The sequence below is a fragment of the Orcinus orca genome, chromosome 10 (assembly GCF_937001465.1).
Source record: "Orcinus orca chromosome 10, mOrcOrc1.1, whole genome shotgun sequence".
Classification (NCBI taxonomy): Eukaryota; Metazoa; Chordata; class Mammalia; order Artiodactyla; family Delphinidae; genus Orcinus; species Orcinus orca.
Window position 1 is genome coordinate 90,803,519 of NC_064568.1, and position 26,301 is coordinate 90,829,819.

A 26,301-nucleotide genomic window follows, 5' to 3' on the forward strand; every position below is an offset into this window, starting at 1 on the left:
CTCACCAACCATCACTTTTGAACCGGAATACATTTTGTTTTTGTTGTTGTTCTAGGTGCCCCATCTGTGGCATGTGAATTTCTATGTTTGGATCAAACTTTTCATATTTCTTGCTCTTAGGCAGGCACTTAGGTCATAGATGTTCTTGTATGCTAAAATTATTTAACATTTTTTCTTGCTAAAAATTTTAAAAAGACCACATGCAGGGGGTTATCAATAGAAAAAAAATAGTGATATCAAAATACTTTTTTTTTCTGATTAAATATAACAGGAAATTTAAGGAGTGAGTAAAAAAAAATAAGAGAAGAAAATAACAATTGTCTATAGTTACACCATTCAGAAATAACTACTCTTGACGGTTTGTTTCATTTGTTTCCCATTTTTCTTGCAATGTGTATATTTGAGGGGGCTTCCCTGGTGGCGCAGTGGTTGCGAGTCCGCCTGCTGATGCAGGAGACACGGGTTCGCGCCCTGGTCCGGGAAGATCCCACATGCCGCAGAGCGGCTGGGCCCGTGAGCCATGGCCACTGAGCCTGCGCGTCCGGAGCCTAAAAAAAGCAATGTGTATATTTGAGATATATGAATATATTTATGCATTTATACCTTTCTATTTATAGAAGGAAGCATGGGAAGAGGGCCTGTCTTGGTTTTTCTCAAACAATAAATCTTAGGTTGCTGTGTGCTTCACCAATTCACAAACAAACACTGGCTTATTTATCATGGCTTTACTATTATTTTGTTTAATTCGTTATCTTTTTAAAGGCTCAAAAAGCCTTTGGAACCTGCCAAATAATCTTCTAAATCTTCTACTATGTTAGGAGCTCATTTATCTAATTCTTTTAGGAAGATGGGAGGAATTAAAATGTCTAGAATTATATACATACTGCATAAAGAAGGGAATAGACACATATTAGTAGATAAATGTAGACAAATGTTCTACCTAATTCTTTTTTTAAAAAATTCATTTTTATTGGAGTATAGTTGCTTTACAATATTGTGTTAGTTTCTGCTCTGCAGCAAATTGAATCAGTTATACGTATACATATATCCCCTCCTTTTTTGAATTTCCTTCCCATTCAGGTCACCACAGAGCATTGAGTATAGTTCCCTGTGTTATACAGTAGCTTCTCGTTAGTTAAATCATCAGATATTTATTTTGTGCATGCTGAAATGTCTGACTAGTAGAAGGCCTGTGTCACTCTTGCTCTGGTTTCATAACTAGTGTATATGTTTAAAATGTACAGGGAAACCCCTTGTCCAGCAGCCATATTGACATGGATTAATACCTGATACTTTGACTTAAGTCATCAAAGATATTCTTGTCATTAAATGGGTGAATTGTCTTAAGAAATTAATTGAAACAAGATTTCCAGGGTGATTCCAATGTGAATTGTGGTACCAAGCACAAATTAGAGCAAAAAAAACCCCCCCAAACACTTAATAATGTAAACATTTCAAAAAGAATCAAATTGAATCCTTTTCCTTATAGATTATTTTTTCTGTTTAAATTCTTACTCTTGTGTAAATGTGGTCTGTCTGATCATAACAAAGGAAGCAAATCATCCACCTTGTATTGAGGCTTTTGGAGAATTTCTTCTTCAAAATATATTCTTTAAAAACAAGTTCCATTTTCACACTACATAGTCACAGTTATCCTGGGGTGGGAGTGGGGAACAGGGGGAAACTTCACACAGATGACCATTGAAAAATTCACAATTCATTAAAAGGACTTCTGCTTTAACCAATATATTCTATGAGCATTGCTAACAAAGGAAAAATTAGATTCACATTTTCTTTTTTTCCATGGGAGTATAGCCAAAATTCTATAGAAAAGTGAAGCTGAAGTAAGGCTCCCAGACAACTCTCAAACTGGACTCAACCTCTGTGAAACTTCACAGTGGCTGAACTAGAGCTTTCAACGAGGAGATTTTAGATGGATAAGCTTGGAAATCTCCTTTATAAAATTCAACCTTCCAAACAGAAATTGGAAGTCCGATCTCGGACTGGATTTCAGGTGAGCAAAATAATACAGTATTTTTCTAGAGGCAGAGTGCAATAGGAATTTATGCGATGGACAGGCAAGATTCTAAGAATGAGAAATTTTATTTCTTAAATCTCTCCAGAGATTACTGCAGACACATGTGGCTTGAAGAAGTCCTTCCATGTGTCTTCTGAGTCTCAGGAAAACATTTTTAAGCGACAGCAGGAGAGGTGACATTTTATTTTTCTCCATAAGAGACTCTCTTGGAAGGTTATTTTATAGTTTCTTTCTTAGATTCATTCCGAAGAGGTTTTTCTTAGTCCAGGACTCATATCTCTTATAAAAGGTGGAGAGAAGGTGGACTAGGGCTTGGAAAATGTGTGAGTGTAATTTAAAGTTCTTCCTTTTATCAGCAGAGTTCTATCTATATCCTTCTAAAGTTACAGAGCCCAAACTGAAGAATGATTTTCAGGCAGTCTGGGGGATGTGAGATATACTGTTCCCTACTTCAAAATTGCTTTACTTCTGCTTGTGCACCTTACCACCATGTGTGTGCTTATTAGTTGCTAGCTAATATTTTTAGTTAACACAAAATGTCTTGCAAGTACAAAATCAGCTCTCGGCCTACAAGTCATCATTAATACATCAAACCACTTTTCTCTCTGAGCTCACAAGCCTGAATCAAGCAGCTATTATGATTCAATCAGCACTGTCATAGTAGATAAAATCTGATCACCTGAGCCCTAGATTTCAATCAGCCACCACACTCCAGGCAGGGACTGGAAGACTAAAGATTTCAATGCAAGATGGACTTCAGAATGTAGAGAAAAACCTTGAGTTATCTTTCTGTTACCTAAAACTTTCCAAGCATTAGTTCCCTCAGGTAATAATGTGTTGATATACATGTTCTCAGACATCTTTACAGTCTACAATTGTGCGAAAAGGCTAAGACATTGGGTCAAGACAGTATCATTCTTTGTGGATAAAGATAATTATGGTGACAACTGTGCAGTCCAACAGAATTCTCTGTGATGAATAAAATATTCTGTGCTGTGATATGGTAGCCACTAGCCACTGTGTCTCTTGAGCCCTTGAAATGAGGCTTGTGTAACTGAGGAGCTGAATTTTTATGGATGGACCTAGAGATGATCATACTAAGTGAAGTAAGTCAGAAGGAGAAAGACAAATACCATACGATATGACTTATATGTGGAATCTAAAATATGATACAAATGAACTTATTTAAAAAACAGAAATAGACTTACAGACATAGAGGACAAACTTAGGGTTACCAAAGTGGAAAGGCAGGGGATAAATTAGGAATTTGGGATTAACTGATACACAGTGCTATATATAAAATAAACAAGAAGGACCTACCGTATAGCACAGAGAACTATATTCAATATCTTATAATAACCTGTAATGGAGAATAATCTGAAAAAGAATATACATATATACATAACTGAATCACTTTGCTGGATATCTGAAACATTATAAATCAATTAGACTTCAAGTAAAAAAAGAATTTAAATTTATTTATTTAATTTATAGTATTTTATTTTATTCATTTTATTTTGGGCTGCTTTGGGTCTTCGTTGCTGCACGCGGGCTTTCTCTAGTTGTGGCGAGCGGGGGCTATTCTTCGTTGCAACGTATGGGCTTCTCATTGCAGTGGCTTCTCTTGTTGTGGAGCACAGGCTCGCGGGCTTTAGAGAGCAGGCTCAGTAGTTGTGGCGCACGGGCTTAGTTGCTCTGCGGCATGTGGGATCTTCCCGGACCAGGGCTCGAACCCATGTCCCCTGCATTGGCAGGCGGATTCTTAACCACTGCACCACCAGGGAGGCCCCCAAAGAGTTTAAATTTAAATAGCCACATATCTTTAGTGGCTACAGTATTGGACAGGGAAATTCTATAGAATACTTTCATGGAAGGTATCTATCCTATAGGATGAGAATGTTCTGATTAAAGTGCATATTTGCTTCTCTGTGATTAAAGTGCATGTTTGCTTCTCTGTGATAAGCCTTTATTTTTTTAAATGGATGCTATAAAAAATAATTATAAAACCTCGAATTGTTGCATGCTTTGGAAGTGTGTAGAAATGGGTGATGTAATTTTTTAAAATTATGAAATATAAAAAATGTGGGCTGGTCCCTAATAAGTTATTTATGTGAACTCCTAAAAAAAAAATAGAGATGTGATATTTCTGTAAGTATTCTTTTCATTATAAAATTATATGCAGCTTTTTTTCTGCCCGGTCCCTCCTCCCCCAGAGCGCCGCTCCGGCTGCACCTCCCTAGCTCTGAGCTCCAGGCTCCTACTAAGCTAGTGACACCCTCCGCTCGCCATCATGATCATCTACCGGGACCTCATCAGCCATGATGAGATGTTCTCCAACATCTACAAGATCGACGACGGGCTGTGTCTGGAGGTGGAGGGGAAGATGGTCCGTAGAACAGAGGGTAACATTGATGACTCGCTCATCGGTGGAAATGCCTCCGCTGAAGGCCCCAAGGGCTAAGGTACCGAAAGCACAGTAATCAGTGGTGTGGATATTGTCATGAACCATCACTTGCAGGAAACCAGCTTCACAAAAGAAGCCAACAAGAAGTACATCAAAGATTACATGAAGTCAATCAAAGGGAAGCTTGAAGAACAGAGACCAGAAAGAGGAAAACCTTTTATGACAGGGGCTGCAGAACAAATCAAGCACATCCTTGCTAATTTCAAAAACGATCAGTTCTTTATTGGTGAAAACACGAATCCGGATGGCATGGCTGCTCTGCTGGACTGCCGTGAGGATAGTGTGACGCCATATATGACTTTCTTTAAGGATCGTCTAGAAATGGAGAAAGGTTAACAAATTTGGCTGTTTGGATCACTTGCTCGTCATGACTGGCTGGCTGCTGCTTTTCAGCTACACAACACCAGGACTTAGACACATGGGATTGATGTCATCCTGACCCCTTCGTTTTGATGTTGATTTATTTGGAGCAGAGGCATTGTTTTTGAGGAAAAAAACCCAAAAACATGTTATGTAGATTGTCTAAAAATAAAATGCATTTAAACTCAAAAATAAAAAGTATAGGCAGAGTCTCTATGGAACTGTGAAATCCTACTATTTGTTATCAGAAACTCTGTCTTCTGTTGTTTTGATCTTATGTCATCTTGTACGTGGTAAAAGCATTCAACTTTTTTTTTTTAAATTTTAGAATGAATAAGGTTTATTAGGTTCTATCACCCACAGGAGGTACATCCCAAATCTGCTAATGAGCAGAGCTGAGCAGAAAAGGAAAGAAGAGTTATTTAACAACTCATCATTTTCTTGCTGCAAGATTGCCCTTGGCTAATCAGCTCACTGCAGGAATTCAATAAATAATAAATAAATAAATGAATAAATGCACAAACTTTGACCAGCAGTATTTGTTTCACATATATACAATTCTTTCTTCAAAAGTAACATCAAGTTGTAACCAGTTAATTTGTACTTTGTTATTAGGTTGTCTCTGTGCTGTGCTTGTGAGTAGAGGTATCCCAAGTGATTCTACATTTTAATTTAAAATGAACTAGGTCTATGTGTTGCCTTTGCATTGGGTTCTTAGTTTTCAATAGGTGCTGCTGAAAACAAGTTAATGCCAGATGATGAAATAGAATGTAGTTTTTTACATCAAGAAGAATGGCTCTGCAGTTAATTTTCCTGAGAGGTTAACTTTCAATTAAAAAATAGTTAGCATGAGTCTTAGACTGCACATCTTGTGTTCTGGACAGTCTTGGAACCCTCCAGTACCAAGGCAGGAATTCAGTTTTCTATCTAACAGCAAAGGGATTATAAAAAGTTCTCAGAGTAGGTGCTGGATATTCTCATAAACCTACAGCTCCCTATCGATTGAGACTGTCGAGGCTTGCAAGTCAATTCAGAATGATTGACTCTTGTTCTAGATTATTGAGCAATGTATTGATTCTTGGCATCCTCTAATAAGAAACATCAGGAACTCATTTGTTTATATCATCTTTACAGCCAGACCTAAAATCCCAGACATTTGGCATCCAGTTAAAAAATATTCCTATATGCTTTGCATATGATGTCACCAAGACAGTGTGGTGACAGAAATCTAAAATAATATGTGTCTTTCACAAAAGTTATATTTAAGGAAAATAATTCATGTTGACTATAGATGAGTAGCTTGAATTTCTTAGGAAGTTCCTCTACCTGCCAAATTGTCCACCTGATATCAGATACAAAACAATATGAAATGTCAAATGGTAAAATAGGTGCTTTTTTAAAATCAGTTTGTTGATATGGGTTAGGGAGATCCTACACTATGGAAACTTCCCAAGGAACTTGCATAATATAATTGGGCACTTCTAATGACAGATGGCTCAGAGCCTTAGTATTTTAAATTGTTTTTACTGCCTGATAAATGTGTCCTAGATAATGAGGGTGATTTCAATATTGTGTAGCAGCAATGTAATTTAGGGTACAGATTCACAATGGGACAAAAATCCTAACACAGGTGTGTGGTCAGTTCAAATAAAACATTATGGACCTTAATATGGTCATGGAGCTTCTTGTCTCTAATTTAAAGTCAAGGATTCCTTAACTTTTGCTTTCCTCCATGTTTGAAATGAGACTGTAAGTTGTTGGTGTCCCTGTGCTATCTGGCACCTAACAGAAAGCATAGATCCATTACCATATGGGGAAATGCCAGTAGAACAAAGCAGTGGTTTCATTTCATCATAACTTGCTGACACGTATAGAAGTAAAGATATGGCTGACCTTATGGAAAGTGTCTTCATATTTGGTGAGTTCAGTATTGGGGAATGTCTACTCCACATCATGGGGAAAAGAGTTACTCTTGTGTGTGCAGAATAAGGTCTAAAGATACAAAGTAAGCATCTTTATATTTGTTATTTCGGTTTGTGATTGTATTCGTTTTCTATTGCTATAAAAATGGCCACAAATTCAGTGATTTACACAACACCCATTTTCTGTTTGTTTTCTCATGGTTTCTGTGGGCCAGAAGTTTAAATAGTTTTGCTCATCTAGTTTCTCTACTTGAGATTTTACATGACTGAAATCAAGGGATGGCAGAGCTGCGTTCCTTTCTTGAGGCTCCGGGGAAGACTCTGTGTCCGAGCTCACTCAGGTCGTCGGCAGAATTCAGTTCCTTGTGGTCGTAGGACTGCCTTCGCATTTGAGGGCTCCATCGCTCTGTCAGCCAGGGGCTTAGTTCCTAGAAACCTCTTTGCCACCCTTGCATGTGGCTGCCCTACATCTCAGAACCAGCAGTGGGGTGTCAAATCCTTCTCATACATGGAATCTCTGACCTTCCTTTCTACAGGGTCTCTGGCTCTACCCAGGGAACATTCTTGGCTTTTAGGGCTCATGTGATTAGGTGGGACCCACCTAGATAATTGAGGATAATCTCTCCATCTGGTACGGTTCTTAACCTTAATTACATCTGCAAGTCTTTTTTTTTTTCATATTGGGTAATGTATACAGCAATCCAGGGATTAGGGTGTGGTTACATTGGAGGGGGCATTATCCTGCTTACCACAGTGATTATCAGTATTAATGACTTTTTTTTTTTTTTTGCTGTACGCGGGCCTCTCACTTTTGTGGCCTCGCCCGTTGCGGAACACAGGCTCCAGACGCGCAGGCTCAGCGGCCATGGCTCACAGGCCCAGCCGCTCCGCGGCATGTGGGATCTTCCCGTACCGGGGCACAAACCCGTGTCCCCTGCATCGGCAGGCGGACTCTCAACCACTGCGCCACCAGGGAAGCCCCAATGACTTACTATTAATTGTAGTTTAAGAAACAATTACCTATTTTTACCTCTCTCTCTGTATTTCATCTAGATACCTGGAATACCAAAAAGAAGAACTTTTCCATATGTTTCTGCAAGTTTATTCTCTTACAGTTTCCTCATCAAGCACACCTTAGGCATTTGTTATTATATCTGGAAACTTGAAAAGCATAGTCTCTGTGAAATATGAACAATTTCAAGACAAAGGAAATTATAAATTTAATGTGATTATGAATGCCATTGGGTGCCTTCAGACAATTCTTTTATTACCTCCATTGTTATGGTTTTTAATTTTTAAAAAAAACCAGAGCAAAATTAGTAAAGTCTGTCATATTTGCAAGAACAACCAGGTGTTTTCTATAGGTGTGGGATACAGGGGCTGTTTAAGTTCTGATTCATAGTTCATTTTAGTGTCCACAAAATCTTACCACTAGAAATTAGAACAGTGCCAGGTTAAGTGTATTTAAGTAGATAAAATCTTATTTGATATGATACCAGTAACATTGGGATATTAGAACAATGGCCAGTTTTTTTTTTTTCATTTTATTCTGTGCTAATAGTTCTGTTCACAGGTTTTCTACTTCTCTTCAGTACTTTATGTTTTTCTAGAAAATTGTCCATTTCATCCAGATTTTCAAGTTTATTGGCAATTTTGGAATTTCTGTTATAATTTAAAAATTAAAAATATCTTTATTTGTAGTTACATTTATTGCTTATGTTTTATTTTGAACTTATTTGTTATTTCATTTTTTTCTTTAATATACTCATAAAAGTATTAGTGTTTTAAATGAGGCAAAGGTTTGTTTTGTTTAATCAATTCTAATTTTTTTGTGTGCTTATTATCATTTGGGGGTCTTACCTTTATATCTTCCCATTTGGGATTATTTTGTTATTCCTTTTCTAGCATATTCTGTAGAAAAATTTACTTAATCTCTCTTGTTTTTAAGAAATAATTTAAAGTTTATAAATTCTCCTCTGAGAACCACATTGCCCTTATCTCACTGGCCCTGAAATATAGGATTTTTTTTCTTATTATTAAATATTTTGCAATTTCCATTTTGTTTTCCTGCTTAACTCATTAATTATTTACATGTGGGAAGAAACAAACAAACAAAAAACCCCACCAGATATACCAAGTTGGGAAGAAACGGTGACTTCTTGTTTCACTATATGTGAATGTGGCCATTTTGGTACTCACAGTGTAGAATTTGCTGAGACTTCCTTTATGTCTAGAACAGTCTTTGCAAATGGTCTTTGTGTGTTTGAAAAGAATGTACATTCCCTGGTTTTGGATGCAAAGTTCTATATAAATCTGTTACATCAGACTTGTTCAGTATATTGTTGAAATCTTCCACATCCTTGCTTTTTTTTGTGTACTTGATCTGTCAGTATATGAGAGACATGTACTATGATTGTAGGTTTGTCTGTTTCTCTTTATGTTTCTATCAGATTTTGCTTTGTACATATTTTAAGCTTTATTCAGGTTCATTCAAGTTCAATACTTTACAGCTCATTAATAGATTTTTTCCATTTATTGATATATGAAATGTCTTTCTGTGTTTCCTGGATTCTATTTTGACAGATTTAATATCATTATATCTTCTTATATCTTATTTCTCTTTTGCTAGTATTTGACTGGTTTGTACTTTTTTCATTTCCTTATTTTCAACCTCTCTAATTCCTCTTGTTTCAGCTGTATGTATTTGGTAAACAGCCTATATTTACATGTTGTTTTATTCATTCTGAGATTTTCTGTCTTTTGATAAGTTATTCATATTTACTATGGTTATTAAGATCTTTAGGCTTATGTCTAGTTTCTTTTTCCATGTGTTTTCTGTTTACCTTGCTTTCTCATTGTTTCATTTATTTTTCTCCTCTTGCCTTCTGTTGAATTGCTCAAGAATTCTTTGCTCTGTTTTTTCCTCTATTGGTTTAAAGCTATACTTTTAATTTCTACCCTTCTGTTATTATCTTCACATTTTTATCACACATAAATAAGCTTATTAGAGCTTCCTAATAAAGTCTCATGTTATTCAGTTAATTTCTCATTCCCTCAAAGAAGATAGATATGTTAGAATATTTTTTATTTTGGGGTTCTACTCAGTAACCCTCCTGCCCCAACCCAACTAACCCATGCTATCTTTTGGAATTTTAATTTCAATTATCAAAGTTTATTATACTATTTATTCAGCTATTACTTATAGATTTTACTGCTTATAAGCTGCTTCTTATTGCATTTTTATCTAAATTCTTCTTTGTGTTTTACTTTTTTTCTTGTTAGAATGTATCCTTATATTCTTTATAAACTTATAAAGTTTACTTCTGTGTGGGAGAGTCTATAGGTAGTAAAATTTGAGTGCTTAAACATATGAAAATATCTTTCGTAAATGTTTACTCTTGAATAGTGTACTTTTACTTTTGAAATTTTATTGTGTATTGAATTCCAGGTTCAAAGTTATTTTCTCTCAGGATTTAAAAATGTTTTTCCACTGCTTTCTTACATTCAGTGGTACTGATAAGGAATCTGATGTCATTCTGAAGTATTATTTTTGACGTTGATCTTTCTTTCCTCTTTGAGAGAGGTCCCAATTTTTCTCTTTATCATTATGTTTGTGCTTATGGTATTTGCAGTGAGGTTTTATACTTATTCTCCTTCTTGTCACTTAGTGAGTAGTGTCAACCTAAAGACTTGTGTATTTTTTTCCCAGGTCTGGGAAATAATTGGCCATTGTCTTTTCTACTATTGCCCCTCTTTCATTCTTTCCGTTATTTGCTTCTAGAAATATTTTTAGAGGGATATCAAATTTGGGGTATCTATTCCAAATGTTTTAAATTTTCTTATGGCTTTTCATCTTTTTGTGCTACATTTGAAATAATTCTTCAGTTCAGTTATTCTAGTGACTGATTTACACTTCAGCTATTAAGACCATGTACTGAGGTTTTATTTTAAGGATTTGGGTACACAAAATTGGGTTAGTTTGAATCCTTGGTTCATGGCACATTAACATTATTGCTCTAGCCAGTATCATTTTTAATTTAATTTATTTATCATTTATTTAGTTTTAAATACAGTAGACATCCATGAATATGCCACCAAAGTCAATAACTGCAACATATCCAATAACTTCATATGTCTATATGCCCCTCTCTTATCTGTGTCTGTTTCTTCAACCCAACTGTCCTCAATTTTGTGTTTATTTTTCAGTTGCTTTTTAAAAAGTTTTATCATACACAGAGATATATCCATTTTTCCACTAATCAAAGAACCATTTCTAAAAATGTCCATCATTACCCTCAATGATTTGAGATGCCATCTTTATCATATACTAAATTTCCATATATATTTGGGTTTATTTCTGGACTTCCTATATTATATTCCACTGATTTATTTGCCTATTTATGTGCCAACCCCATACTGTTTTAGTTATAGAGTCTTTATAGTATGTTTTATTATCTGGTAGCGCTAATCCTTTCTCATAGTTTTTCTTTTGCATTGTTTCCCTGGCTATTCTTGCATTTCTCTTCCATGTGAGCTTTAGTATCAACTTGTCTAACTCCTTATAATCTGTCTTTGTTATCTTTATCGAGACTGTGTTGAATTTATAAATTAATTTAGGGAGAACTGATATCTTCACAATGTTGAGTCATCATATCCAAGAAAAGGGAGTGTCTGTTCATTTTTTTAAACCAACTTTTGTTTCTTTCAGGAATGATTTAAATTTGTCATCATATAGATTTTGCACATTTCTTGTTAAATTTAATCCTAAATACTTAATCTCCTCTGTTGCAATTCTCTCTACTATATGTCCTCTAACTATTTATTGTTTGTGTACATGAAGGCTACTGATTTGATATTCTTACATTTTATTGAATTCTTTTACAGTTTATGTTAGTTTTATCATTGATTCTCTGAGAGTTTACAGGTATAATATCTGCAAATAGAGATAGTTCTTCTTCCTAATCTTATGCCACTAATTGCTTTCTCTTGGCTAATCATGTTGGTTAATACTAGTCTAGTACAATGTTGACGAGTACTGGAGATAGAATTGTTGCCTTGCTCCTAATCTAGTTGTTTTCCTATTAAATAAGATTCTGGCTTCCAGACTTAAGTATTTCTATGTCTATCTGTATTTCTATCTTTATCTCTATCTATAAATTGATAGAGATGTTATTACATTATGAAAGTACCTCTCAGTTCCTATTTTCTTGAGTATTTTAATAATGAATGGTTAATGGTTGCTAAATTTGGTCAAATGTTTTGTCAGCATCTATGGAGATAAGCATATTTTCCTCCTTATATTTATTGATAAGATAAATGATATTAACCTATTTTAAAATATTGAATCAACTTATATTCCAAAAACAAAAACTTAGCATGCATATTATTTGCTTAAAGTGATGTTGGAGTCTACACGATAATATTTTATTTTAGTATATTTGTACTGATATTCATTAGTGATATTGGTCTTTGGTTTTCTTCTTTGCACAGTCTTTATCTGGTCTATCAGTTTGTATCATATTTACTTAAAAAAAGAACTTGAAATTTTTCCTTCCTTTGCGGTACTCTTGAATAATTCCTACAGCGTTGGGATTATCTGGCGTTTGAAGATTTTTTGGAGTACCACTGTGTCTAGGTCTGGTGCTTCTCAGTACAGTAGTTACTTCTAATTTTCTCTATTTCTTCTATGGAAAGTATCTGTATGAGGTTGTATTTGTTTGTTTTCCCTTGGTCTGCCTTTGTTCATCTCAAAGCCTTGAAGCTGGAGGCAGTGGAGAAGGTTAGTGGAGAGGTAGTATGAGAGATTGAACACTGGGATTTGGTGAGTTTTCTTTTTATACCCTCAGTTATTTTGCAGTTTCAGCATTCTCTGCCTTCAAGTAATTGTGTGATGGTTAATTTAATATGTCAAATTGACTGGACCACAGGGTACCCAGATATTTGGTAAACACTCTTCTGAGAATTCCTGTGGACATATTTTTGCATGAGATTAACATGTAAATGCATAGACTGAGTAAAGCAGATTGTTTTCTCTAATGTGGGTGGGCCTTATGCAATCAGTTGAAGGTCTGAATATAACAAAGCTGACCCTCCCCTGAATAACAGAAAATTCTTTTCTGCCTGATCACATTCCAACTAGGACATCAGCTTTTTCTCCCCCCTGCCTGAAAGGCAATCCAGTGACAAAGAATTCAGCTGAACTGTGTTCTAGTGTTCCATGGAAAGTAGAATTTATGAGTGATGAAATTAGATATTAGCAGAGATTTCTAAGCAAAATGTTGAAGGTGGGGACTGGATCCCTCTGACTGCTTATAGTAAAAAGTGAGAGGACTGAGATAAATTGATAGGCAAAAAGGAACCATAATTTGAAGATCTGGAAGATTCTTAGCTTATCCATATTGCAAAACATGAGAAAGCTTGTTCTGAAGACTAAGGGTATGGCTGAACAATCATTTGATAAGGGGATTAAGATGGGTGTGAACCATGAATTTAAGCAGCCATCTCAGAAGAAGCCAGGAATAGAGATGAGATTATATCAGCAGAAACGCTGCCAACTTGTTACTAAAAGGGACAGAAAAAAACAGGACATAATAAAAGATGGCTGTCAGAATTCTTATATTGTGTAGGAGCATACAGTAAAGCTATCCTACTGCAAACGTGCTTCATCCTTCAAGAAAAAGGAAGAATGACCCCAAACCTCTGAATCTGTTGATTCAGAGATCAACAGAGCTGACACTGCCACCACAGACCCAGGGGGCAGGGCTAGTTCCTCCTCTGTTCCAAAGGTGGGTTCTTCATTTTCAGGGGCTGGGATGCCACTGCCCTGTACCTCAGGGGAGGGGCTGCCCTCACAGAGCCTTGGGGTGGGGGTGATATTGTTACTCCAGTGAATCTTACCCCAGCCTTAAGATCTGATGAAAATCTGCCTTGCTGGGTTTTGTTTCTTCTTCCCAATTTCTCCCCTTTGGAATAAGAATGTTCCACCATTGTACTTTGGAAACATATAACTTGTCTGGCTTCACAGGTTCACAGCTGGAGAGGAATTTTATCTTGGGATGAATCATACCTTGAGTCTCACCCATATCTGATTTATGTAATATTTAGATGATACTTTGAACTTTAGACTTCAGAATTGATGCTAAAATGAATGAAAATGTTTGGGGCTGTTAGGATGGAATGAATGTATTTTGCATGTGAGAAGGGCATGAATTTTGGGGGACTGGGGTACAATATTATGGACTGAATATAGATGTCCTTCCAAATTCATATATGAAGCCCTAACCCCCAGGGTGGCTGTAATTGAAGTAGGGAAGTACTTAAGGTTAAATAAGGTAATACTGGATACTAATGGGATTAGTATCCTTAGAAGAAGCGATGCCAGAGTGCTCTCTCTCTCTCTCTCTCTCTCTCTCTCTCTCTCTTTCTCCCTCCCTCCCTCTCCCCCTCCCTCTCCATGTGAGCTCAGAGGAAAGCACATGTGAGGACAAAGCAGCTGTCTGCAAACCAGGAAGAGAGCTCTCGCCCAAAAATGAACCCCACCAAACCTTGTTCTGGGACTTCCAGCCTCTAAAATTGTGAGAAATAATTTCTGTTGTTTAAACCATCCAGTCAGCAGTATTTTATTATGGCAGCCTTGGCAGACTGATATAAATAGCAAGAACACAGTTTTGTGTAAAATTTTCCTATAACTAGTTTCCGTAACTGTGGTTGTTTCATTATATTTTGGCCGGGGGGTTGGGATTTGGGGAGGATGATTGTCTTTAGCTATGGAAAAACTGACATTTATTAAATCCAATATGACTGATATATTTTTTTAAATTCTGAATATAGCCCATTTGGTTATTCTGATTCTTAAAATATTTGGACTTTTTCAGTTACTTTCTACTTGTATCATTTTTCTTTCATCTTACCATTTTTGGATTTAACATATTTGGTCTTTCTTTCTTCCTCAATTTTCTTCTCTTCTTCAAATTTATACACTCTACTTTTAATCTCTTTTTGATTAACACTGAAATTTTATCATGCATATTTAACATAACAAAATCTAAATATCTTAATCTTTATCCTAAACAAGCTATGATCTTGTCTTTTCTCTCTGGGTGTTCAAGATATTTTCTTTATCCCGAAATCTTCCAGTTTTACTAAGATATGCCTTAGGGAATTTCTTTTGATATATCCCATTTGGGACAAGTTGTCCTCACTACATCTATGGATCTATGATTTTTATCTTTTCTGAGAGATAAAATATTGCCTTTCCTCCATTCCCTTCACGCTGTCTGTGGGGCTGCAAGTAGACTTATATTGGTCTTTATCATTTTATGTTCTAATGTCTCTTAACTTCTTTTTTGTATTTTCTCTTCTCCTTATTCCTTTTTGCTGTATTCCAGATGAAATCTTCGGATATACCTCTCAGTTAACCAGTTCTCTCTTTATTGCATAAAACTGATCTTTAAGTCATCCACAGAATTTTTGATTTCTACAAATACATTTTTTCATTTCTAGGAGCCTTTTTTTCTAGTATTTTTTCTATTGCCAATAATTTCTTGCTGAGTACTCAGCTTTATATAAAATATTTACTTTTTAAATCATTTCATGAAGCCATGAAATACATCCAACCAGTTAAACATCTGCAGTTTTTGTGAGTCTAAATCTGTTATTTCTTGTTTATGCTTACAGATGCTAATAGCAGTGATTTTGGTAATTTTCTTTGTGAGTTGATTACTTGATCTTAATTGGGGTGAGTCCTTCAGGACTAACATATTTATTAAATCCAATGTGACTTCTTTTTCCTTAAACCTTTGAGTTTAGTACATTTGGTTATCTTGACTGTTGTTATTATGAACTATTTCTATGAGTTTCTACTTGCCCCATTTCTCTTTTCTCTTACCATCTTTGGATGGAATATATTTGATCTTTTTTTCATCCTCATTTTTTTCTCTCATTCAAAATTATACATTCTACCTTTAATCACTCTTATTGGGTAGCACTGGGCCTTTCCATGTATATTAAACATAACAAAATCAAAAGCTAAACAATACCTTCATCTACATCCTAAACAATACAGGGACTTTAGCACACTTTACCTCTGATTGCCTTACCTCAGACTTACATACCACAGGGTTCCATCATATTAGTTCCTCTCTGGTTTACCAGTGCCAAGTCTCTTCTGCTCTAGCGCATTTCTTCAACTCTGTGGCCTCTGCTCCTGGCTACCCTGGCCTAAATTTCTATGTGTTCCTACCCTCACTCCTCAGATGTTAGCCTCAGAAACCCCAGCCCCTGTATGCCAGGCTACGCTCATGTTTATTTCTCTGTGGGCTCTCTTGGAAAATGCTCCTACCTTGTGTAAGACCAATGATACCTCCAAGTGTAAGTTTTTTCCAGGGCCTAGGTATAGTGAGAAGGTGAATCCCCCGGAGCAATGACCGTTTGTGATACATTGATTATGAACCTTTAATTTTTTATTTCAATCATGATTTCTCTCACATCTAAGATATCTAATTGGTTTTTCTAAATAAGAACCTGTTCTTGTTTCATGACCACTACTCTTGTTTAGTAATCTACTGTTCATTTTTCACAAGTGCAGTTACCTAATTTATTCTTTTACTTAAAAATTAATTGTTCAGTTTTTGCTGTATATGTATAAGAAATTCTTCTAGGTGCTGGAGAATATAGTGGCAAATAAAACAAGTTCTCTGCCTTCATGAAGCCAGGACTGTAGTGACAGAAAATAATGGCTAGCATTCATAGAGTGCTTCATATGTGTCAGGCATTAGTCAATGGCATATTTTCCATATTCTGTAAAAAACAAATAACTACTATCTTCCTGGGTACTAAATATACATATTAAAATATTTTCAGATTTCTTTATTATTTCTATCCTTCAAAGTTTAAACTCTTCCATAAGTGTATCCTGTTTTCCGTCCTTCACACGTTAGATTTCCAGATGCTTGGTGTCTTGCTGCTGTGTTTTCATTTTCTAGGAATGACTTCTTCTTGCCCATCATGGATTCTAAATGACTGCCTTAGGAGACCACCTTGTAGCAGCATTAACCCAAATCTTGAGAACTTAAAGTTCAAATTTTACATGACCCTTGGAGTATAAACAACTAGATAGTATGTTTGACAAAATCTGTCCTGCAAATGAGCACATACACACAAACACACACACACGTACACATATATATCTAGATATATGCATTTATAGCAATATAGTCTTTTGAAAGCATTGGCCTCTTTTTACCACTGTAGCTTCCTGTTTGTTTCCCATTTTGAGATACGTCTTTCTAATCTACGGAGATACTCTTCTTTGGTTTCCAAGCATAAATATGTGTTTAATCATTTTTCTTTAGCTCTTTTCTATCATTTCTATGAGTTTTATGAAAAAGAAGATTTCATTCTGTGCTTAATCCACCCTCTTAAATAAAAAGTCCAATTTAGGGCTTTCCTGGTGGCACAGCGGTTGAGAGTCCGCCTGCTAATGCAGGGGATGTGGGTTCATGCCCCGGTCTGGGAGGATCCCGCATGCCGCGGAGCGGCTGGGCCCGTGAGCCGTGGCCGCTGGGCCTGCGCGTCCGGAGCCTGTGCTCCACAACGGGAGAGGCCACGGCGGTGAGAGGCCCGTGTACCGCAGAAAACAAAAACAAAACAAAACAAAAAGTCCAATTTAGATTTCATATGTCAATTTAGAACCCCTGTTAAAAAGTTTACCTCTGTGCTGTCAATAGTTGGTCTTTTTTCATTGGTTTTGTTTTGTTTTATTAGACGTGTCTTCCACCTTTTGTCATGCAGTAACATTGTCTCAGTTGCTAAAGCCTTTCCTTGGGTTGTTGTAAATAATAAGGTGCAGTTCAGTAAGTAAAGCTATTGAAAGTCTTCATGATTAATTTTACATTCGGAGAGGAATTATAGAGAGAACATTTCAAGATTGCTGTGCCCGAAGTGAGGTGTCACAACTCTGCAGTATAAACATCATTGTCTTTGCTTGAGTTTTGACTCTGCTTGTGTTAGTTAAACCCTTGAACATTGATACTGGCGCCATTGTAAAATGGACGTTATATTATCCCATGTATTCCTCACTTTTAGTCTTCGATGAATGAGAAGTGGTAAAATAATTTCATTACAGCTACCATTTGAGTTTTATTAAATGCCAGAAGTATGAAGCTTGTCTATTCAGGGCCTCTACACCAACTATTTCATGATAGAATGCTATCCGCTCAGCAATGGGATATCTCTGAAGTAGGATGAATACCATCAAATTCTTCAATGGATCCTAAACACGTTTTCACTTCCCTCACGTAGATAACGAAAAATATACAGATCCCTGTAGAGAGCACCACTTGTTATTTTCTGTTCCTTCTTTACCTGAAGATGCCTTTCTGTGAATTTATACTCTGAATAGCAACCTCCATTTCACTAAGTAGCCACCTCATAGTTGCACAGTATTCCAACTGTGCAAGCAACAGCTGTGAACGAGAGAAATGCATATCATCATAGAGCTTATGTTAGTTCTGTTTATTCAAAAGACCACCTGTGTTCCTGGGGAAATTGGAGACATTCCAAAGGAGAATGAAGACACAGCAGACAGTAATGAAACCTTCAGAGTTGTAAGCCAAAGCATCAGTGCTTTGGGTTACAAGCAAGATGACAGTCCTGTGGGTAACTTGATTTCTGATATCTCTAGCTGAGCATTCTTGGATAGAATGTTAATTAGCAAGTCAGTGGCTAGAATGCCCAGCTCCATTTTCTCACATATAGAAAGGATACGAAGTCATGACTGTCCTTGGGAGGGAAAAATTACATTGATAGGTGAGGGGAAATGGTCCTACTTGTTCCTTTGTTTTATTTTTCCATGTTTGCTTTAACATTTGTGAAGGTTATTTTATTGACCATTAATATCAGAAATATTCTATTTTTTCTTAAATAGATAATAACTCTGTCTCATCCACGTTGTTGAGCAAAACTGACTTACTCTACTTCTCAAGAATTTTGCTGTCACCATGACATATGGGGAGAGAAAGGTCAAAGAATGAATGAATGAATGAATGATGCATTGTGATAGCTGGTGTTCTTATAATACAGGCTGCCAAAGAAGGGAAAGTGCAGAATTTGCTTGCCAGGATATCTAAATTGAGCATAGCCTCAGGATAGGATAAAGTGCAAGCATTTCCTTCTTTTTCTTCCCTGGTGTGTCCACGATGAGACTGAATTGGAGATCACACTGCCATAGTAACGTAGGGGTGCTCTAGGTGAATAGTGCTGTTGTTGCTGGATTTTTCTCCATCTTCCCTCTAGCCCATTAAAGGCTCTATGGCAATTTCGAGGCATCCCTTCATTACCTGGGTGTCTATCCTAGCCTTGGCATCGTGGTAACTTTTTCCAGGCTCTTTCTTTACATAGCTTCTAAGTACAGAACAGGTTCCCCAGAGTAGCTTGAGATTATTTTACATTAGAGAAAACAGCTACTTGGGACTGAGTTGATTTAGAAGTTGCTTCTTTTAAGTACTTCCAGAACATACCTTCATTCCAGTTTGCCTAGCTTTGTTATGAAAGCATAGATATGCTGTGGGGAAGCAAGACTTTCCAAATAATGTGATGTGCTCTCTGCCCAAGTTCTTTGATTCCTTGCACCACAATGTGCTTCTATAGTATTTCTTGCAGAATCCATGGACCAGTTTTATTTTTAATTGAAGTATAGTTGATTTACAATGTTGTGTTAGTTTCAGGTGTACAACAAAGTGATTCAGACATATGTATATATATTCTTTTTCAAATTCTTTTCCCTTATAGCTTATTACAAAATATTAAGTATAGTTCCTTGTGCTATACAGTAGGTCCTTGTTGTTTATTTTATATATAATAGTGTGTACATGTTAATCCCAAACTCCTAATTTATCCGTCCCCCACCCTTTTCCCCTTTGGTAACCATAAGTTTGTTTTCTATGTCTGTGGGTCTATTTCTCTTTTGTACATAAGTTCATTTGTACCATGTTTTTTAGATTCCACATATAAGCGATATCATATAATATTTGTCCATGGACCAGTTTTTAAAATGAGAGTTAGTAAAGGTGCAAGTTATGAAAAGAGGTATTAGATATAAATGTGTTTTCGCCTAGGATTCCAGGCTACTTCTTTGCCAAAAGCCAGCAGAAAGCCAAGAAGAAAAGAATATAGCCTCAGCAGGGTGTTATAGTGGAAGGCAGAGGGCAAACATACACAGGATTACAGTGTCATGTAGGAAAAAAGTGTGAAAAATGCATGGTGGCGAGAGAAAAAGCTCTCGGTTTTTGAAATGTGTTACACATATATGTGTTTTTTTTCTTCTGCTCATTTCCCTCTACACTTTCAATATGAAATTCTTGATGCTATGAGAGACACTGTCTGCCACACAATGAGTTTTTGTGTGGATTGCATTGTGCGCCGGGGCAGCTGAGCGTTCTAGTTCTGGCTGGTTAATTGGTACCGAAAAGGAAATGCCTAGACTTGCCTATGAAAAATTTCCCAACTGTTCCTCTTGCAGCTGTTCTACCTGAGAGCAGGTTTATAAGCCAGCCAAGATCTGTCTGGTGTGGGGTGGCAGCAGTGGTAAGGAGGTCAACCAGCGAAGACCCCTTCAGAAAAGCATTCCACATCAGTGTTTCAGGAAATAAAATTTCCTTTATTATTTTCTCCCTCTTCTGTTTCCATTAGTGTAACAGTGTGAGTTACTGAAAAATTAATTGGGGTCCTGTCCTTTTTATGGCCCTACAGTCTTCCACAAAAGGGATGAGAAGGTACATTTTTCTCCCCTTTAAGCAAAAGTAACATAAGCAGTGCTACTCAGAGTGGTCCAAGGACCAGCAGCATCACCCGGGAGCTTGTTAGAAATGGACATTCTTGGGCCCAACCTTGGGTCAACTGAAGCAGAATCTCTCAGGTGGAGACCAGCAATCTGTGTTTTTTTTTTTTTTTTTCTCTGCGTTATGCGGGCCTCTCACTGCTGTGGCCTCTCCCGTTGCGGAGCACAGGCTCCAGACGCGCAGGCTCAGCGGCCATGGCACATGGGCCCAGCCGCTCCGCGGCATATGGGATCCTCCCGGACCGGGGCACGAACCCGTGTCCCCTGCATCGGCAGGCGGACTCTCAACCACTGCACCACCAGGGAAGTCCCCTGTGTTTTGTTGGATCTTATATGTGTTCTGTTTTATTTATTTATTTAAAATTTTTATTTTATATTTCAGGTGTTCAGCAAAGTGATTCAGTTATACATATACATGTATCTGTTCTTTTTCAGATTCTTTTCCCATTTAGGTTATTAAATGCTCCAGGGAGTTTTATGAACTCTAAAGTGTGAGAAGGAGTACAGGAGGGAGGAGATCACCTTTGTGTTTAGAGCCCATCCACGTGTATTTTGCTGGATTGTCCCAAAGAGATGAAGGTAGTTGGCAAATGACACCCATTTCTAAGGAATGCCCATTAGGTGGCAGAACCTCTGAGGAGAGGCCCTGGGGACACCTGAATACTGATCACCGAATGTGTGGCCTTGAGAGTGGCAGTGAAGATCCTGGCTGCTGACTTTGGCTTGAAAAGTATGGACACTGCCACCTGAGCCATCCAACCAACTATTTGTGTGCCAGGTGATCGTGGGCAACGAGCATCTCTTGGGGAGGCTACTGAAACTGGCAAGCCAGAGCTCCCCCCGTCCAGGGTTCTCAGACTGTGTCAGCCCAGAGTTCTCAGATAATCTCAGGAAAGTAAGGGCAGGTCCCCATAATATGCCTCAGATCGGATTTTCTTCCAATTTTGGCTTGTAGGGAGCAAAACAATTCAGTTCCATTCCAAAAACAAATAAAATATACACTTGAGTGTATCATAAAAACCGCTCATAAACGTAACAGTGGGAAGAGATAGTATTCAAGAAGGCATGTCAAAGATGAGAATGTCTTTTTCCCCCCTGTTCATAATAAAAATGGAGAATTCTTATATCTGATATCCTCTGAGAACCGCTCTGTAGGAGGTTTTTAGCAAATTCTTTCTGGTTAACTAGCTGGCAAAAGGGAAAACATATATTCCCTTTATTTGTCTCTGTATGAAAGTTGTTTTTAAAAGCACTTGTAGAGAATAAGAGGAAATGGAAATGCCATGACTGGTTGGTTTAAGGTTGACCTGCAGAAACGTTAAGGTTGCAGTAGAAAGAGGGCAGGACTGAGAGGCCTGGACTTGACTCCCAGCTATACGACCTTAGCCTAGGTGACTTTATTTTTCTGTGGCTGGGTTTCACCATCATCTTCTAAGGATTCATTTCATCAGAGCTTGATATAGCTCACTCTTTCTCCTGATAGAAGTTTCTGCTTTGAGATCACCTGCTGAGAATAGCCTTCCTTGACCTCCATATTTAAAATGTGCCCCTCTCCCCTCCCAGTGCCATTCTGTTCTCTTGTTCTATTTAGTTTCTTCTTGGCATTTACCTGAAATTGTGTTATATGTTTCTACACTTGCTTGCTTATAGCCTGTTTTCCCCAGAAAGTAAGCTCAATGAGGACAGGAATGTTATGCATCTTGTTCATCCTTCTACCTCCTTGAGTAGAAGATTGCTGTAGGCAACAGTAGGCACTCATATATATTTATTGGATGAATGAATAAGTGATCTGTAATACGGTTACATAGTATAGACCTTCTGGTACTTTTGTGATAATTAGATAACCTAATCCAGGTGGACGCACATGCACATGCATGTCATCGTGGAGGTTACCTAGTAATGTGGTTGAGAACTTGGGCTTTGGGGTCAGAGAGATTGGGGTTTGATACCTGGTTCTGTGGTTGACCAGTAATAGTAACCTGGGGCAGGTTATGTTACCTCTGTTGGCCTGTTTCTTGCCTATAAAATGGACTAATAATACCTGCAATATGGGCTTGATATGAAAATTAATAAAATAATGTAGGCTTAGCAAAGTGCACAGTATTTATGAAATAGTAGAGTGAATGAATGAAGCTCATGAAAGTACTTTGGAAAAGGCATAAATCTACAGCAATATAAAATGTGACTATTGATATAACTAATAATAATAAGCACCAAAGTGCCTCCTCTTGAGGTCCTAACACCTATTTCCTACAGGCAGAGAAACATACCCAGCAAAATTTGTAAGAATTGCCCACATCATGTGCTGTGAAACACTGAAGGGACACAACCTTTCCCAACTCCATTGTCCTGTGACAACATTTATTATACCCCATCTCACATGGAGGAAGAGAAACAAACCCAAACTCTGGAATGCATGTCAGGTGACCTCTATTCTGGTTCTAGGTCTGTCACTAATATGATTTGTAATTCTTGGCAAGTAGTAACCTCTGGATCCCAGGTTTTTCGTCTTCAGAATAATGATAGAGGGATAGATGATCACGATGGCTTTTTTCAGTTGTAAATATTCCATTAACTTTCTTTCTTTCTTTCTTTTTAAAATTTTTTAAGTTTATTTGGCTGCGCTGGGTCTTAGTTGTAGTACGTGGGATCTTCGCTGTGACATGCGGGATCTTTTAGTTATGGCGTACAGGATCTAATTCCCTGACTAGGGATTGAACCCGGGCCTCCTGCATTGAGAGCACGGAGTCTTAACCACTGGACCACCAGGGAAGTCCCTCCATTAACTTACTTTCTTATAGCTTATTTATAAGGGCCTTTTATTTTGATTTCCTGAGCCCCCTTCTAACCACATCATGGACAGTCCAGGTGATCCTGAAACATCAGCCTAGCACCTCCTCTAAAAACTCTAGCACGTCACAGATCTTCATTCCTGATGCCGTAACTTTTATTAAGATGCCTTATTGAAATTGGAGGTTGTAAATATTTAAGATGCCATCATTCAGTTTCTAGTTTTATTAATATTGGGAGGACATTAAAATATTGATATCTGTTATGAGGAAAACGAGGGGGTATCACTTTTTCTTTTGGCTAAGTGAGGTTTAATTTTATTTTGTGAGAGAAATATTTCAAAAAAATAGTATTATTATAAAGAAATTGTGGGAAGTAGAAAGTCAGAGTGAGAGATGCTGCCCAAATGGGCTTAGAATCAACACTTTTGTTTGTTTCAAATGGTTCTGTACAACATATGAGTGTGAATCAAATGAAATTAAAAGGGTGCATATAATGTGTTTTATAAAATAAATTTCTGAAAAGGAGAAACTTTAAAGGGATCTCAAGCTGCCCATCTGCCTGGCTCTTCTCAATTCAGAACACAAAGAGCTCGGCACAAAATACCTAGCTGACCAGCAACTCTTTCGTCAGTGGACAGAGAAATCCTATGGAAACCAAGTTCAGCTCAGGCTTCCGTGGTCTCTGGCCTTCCTAAGCTGCAAAGCTTCAGCTCCTGCTTTGGCTGGTGCCCTCCTCTGAGGGCACAAAGTTTACTCTTGAGCCTATAACAATACCAAGACCCTCCATGGCTTTGAGCCACTTTCCTGAACTGATTTTTCCCCTCTTGTCCTCCAATTTGATAATTGTCTGGATCACGCCAAATGGTACTTGATTGTTCCAGAACATCATCCTAATATACATATAAAATGATGCCCGATTTATGATTTATGTAACCCTTATCTTTCCACCTGCATCAAAATTTCTTATATTTTATTTTGTCTTCTCACTCACATCAAAAGTTATTATATTTTATTGTTACCCATCACCAGAATCTTGAGTTGATGATCATAAGAGATTATACATAGAGGAAACACTTCAAAAACTGGTTGATGAAGCAATTGTATCTGTACAGAACCAGCATAACATTCCATGTCTCATGGTTATCCAACGTTAATGTGTACTGATGAGCACCAAGGTGATAGAGGTCTTTCTTTAAAATGAGATAAGAGACTCAGTAGAGCATTTTAATGCAGCCTCATCTCACTCATCCTCAATTATTAGGGTTATGTTCACTACTATTTTTAAAAATGTGCATGCAAATGGCATCATTAGTCCATAATTAATGCTTCTTGTCCCTGGGGGCTCTGCAGTGGCCTCTGGGTGATGTGAAGGACGCTGTCTGCGTTGGCTGCCCTGTGTTCTCAATGTGTGTTATTTACTGTGTGCAGTGAGCACAGGCATTACATGGGCTTCTGTTCCTTGCCATGCTTCGGTGCTTCCTTACTGTGAGCAGGCAATAAAGTCAGATTTAAAGGAATCCTGCTCTTCCAAAGAGGTCAGAACAAGTGCTCAAAGAGCATTTTATATTTTTCTCCTGCACAGCAAGTGACTTGCGAAGTGCCTTCCTGTATAAAATTGAATCAGGGCTGTTGTCCATTTGGGGGGAAAAAAGTGTCCAACCACAAACAAAGGCTCAAACTTGTTAGCATGTGATTTTGCATATGATTTGCATGTTAACGGCCTTGATGTCAAAACATACAGTCATCTACCTGTCCCTGTTCCTTCCCCTCTATTGTCAAGACGGGCTGATTAGTCTTATTAAAGTTAACTCTCAGGCTTCTTCCAGTCTCAACCCCAACAGAATGAAAAGCTGCTACAATGACACAAGATGTTGTAAATTGTTCTGATTCTGCTGCAAGATCTGTCATCGTGATGGTAAAAAGCTAAAGTGAGGAAGTCAGTTGTATGGATGAAATTTTCAATTTGTGAGATGGAAGATTGATTGTTGTTAACCTTATTCTCTAAGCCCAGAGAGCTTTTTTCTTCTTCTCATTACCCTAAAACTGCAAAGAATGGCTATTTGGATGTTCTGTCACTTATCTCTTCCAAATGGTTTTAGTTTTAAACAAACAAATAAATAAATAAATCTGTGATCTATGCATAAGAGCTGCTCATGTTTCTGTACAACTAAATATTTCAGATGTTTAGGAATAAAAATAAACTAAAGGAAACATAGCAAGTAGAAAATTCTAATGCGGAGCATATTTGTCTAAGGATGTCATCCTAGACATCATTTTGATGGGGAGAATGAAGGTTTGTTAGTGGAAGGCATTTTCCTCAAATTAGTAGCAGAGAGAGACACTGCATGTGGAAATACTTGCTAATAAGGGTGAGATGTTTGGTTTCAGAGTCCAATTAATTCAGAAGTGACTTGAGCTCTCTGGCATACTTAGATTTGGTACATACAACTACACACATACACACACACTCCTCCGTGATAATTTAAAGAATTGCATTAGGGAAACTGACAATGTTTGTGTATTGCTAAGAGATTTAAAGTTATTGTTAAGATGATAGGTACTCTGCAGGAATACAAAGAGATATAATGAAATCCCAACCTTCAATTCAACTATGATCTAGCTGGGAAGACAAATCAAACTCATATAAGAGTACAGCTAACATTTTACAGACCATAAATACATAAGATTCTGAGGAAGGAAGTTATGGTGTTAAAGTTCTTCATGAGTCTTCAGGATATAGCAAAGACAATTATAATATTATTTATTTATCCATTTACTCAGCTAATATTTATTGAGGGCCTATGCATTAGGCGCTGTGCCAAGTGCTAGATACAAAGCAATGAGTGAGGCACAGTTCCTATTTCCTGATTCAATAATAACTAATAAAG

The 26,301-nt window shown here is 37.2% G+C and overlaps 1 long non-coding RNA gene and 1 pseudogene across 2 annotated transcripts in view; both read left to right on the top strand.

Moving 5' to 3' along the window:
• The window catches only part of LOC125965684 (uncharacterized), a 294,608-nt gene that overhangs the window by 127,346 nt on the left and 140,961 nt on the right, over positions 1 to 26,301 (top strand). The window lies entirely within an intron of this gene.
• On the top strand, positions 4,314 to 5,001 carry LOC101283751 (translationally-controlled tumor protein-like; annotated as a pseudogene).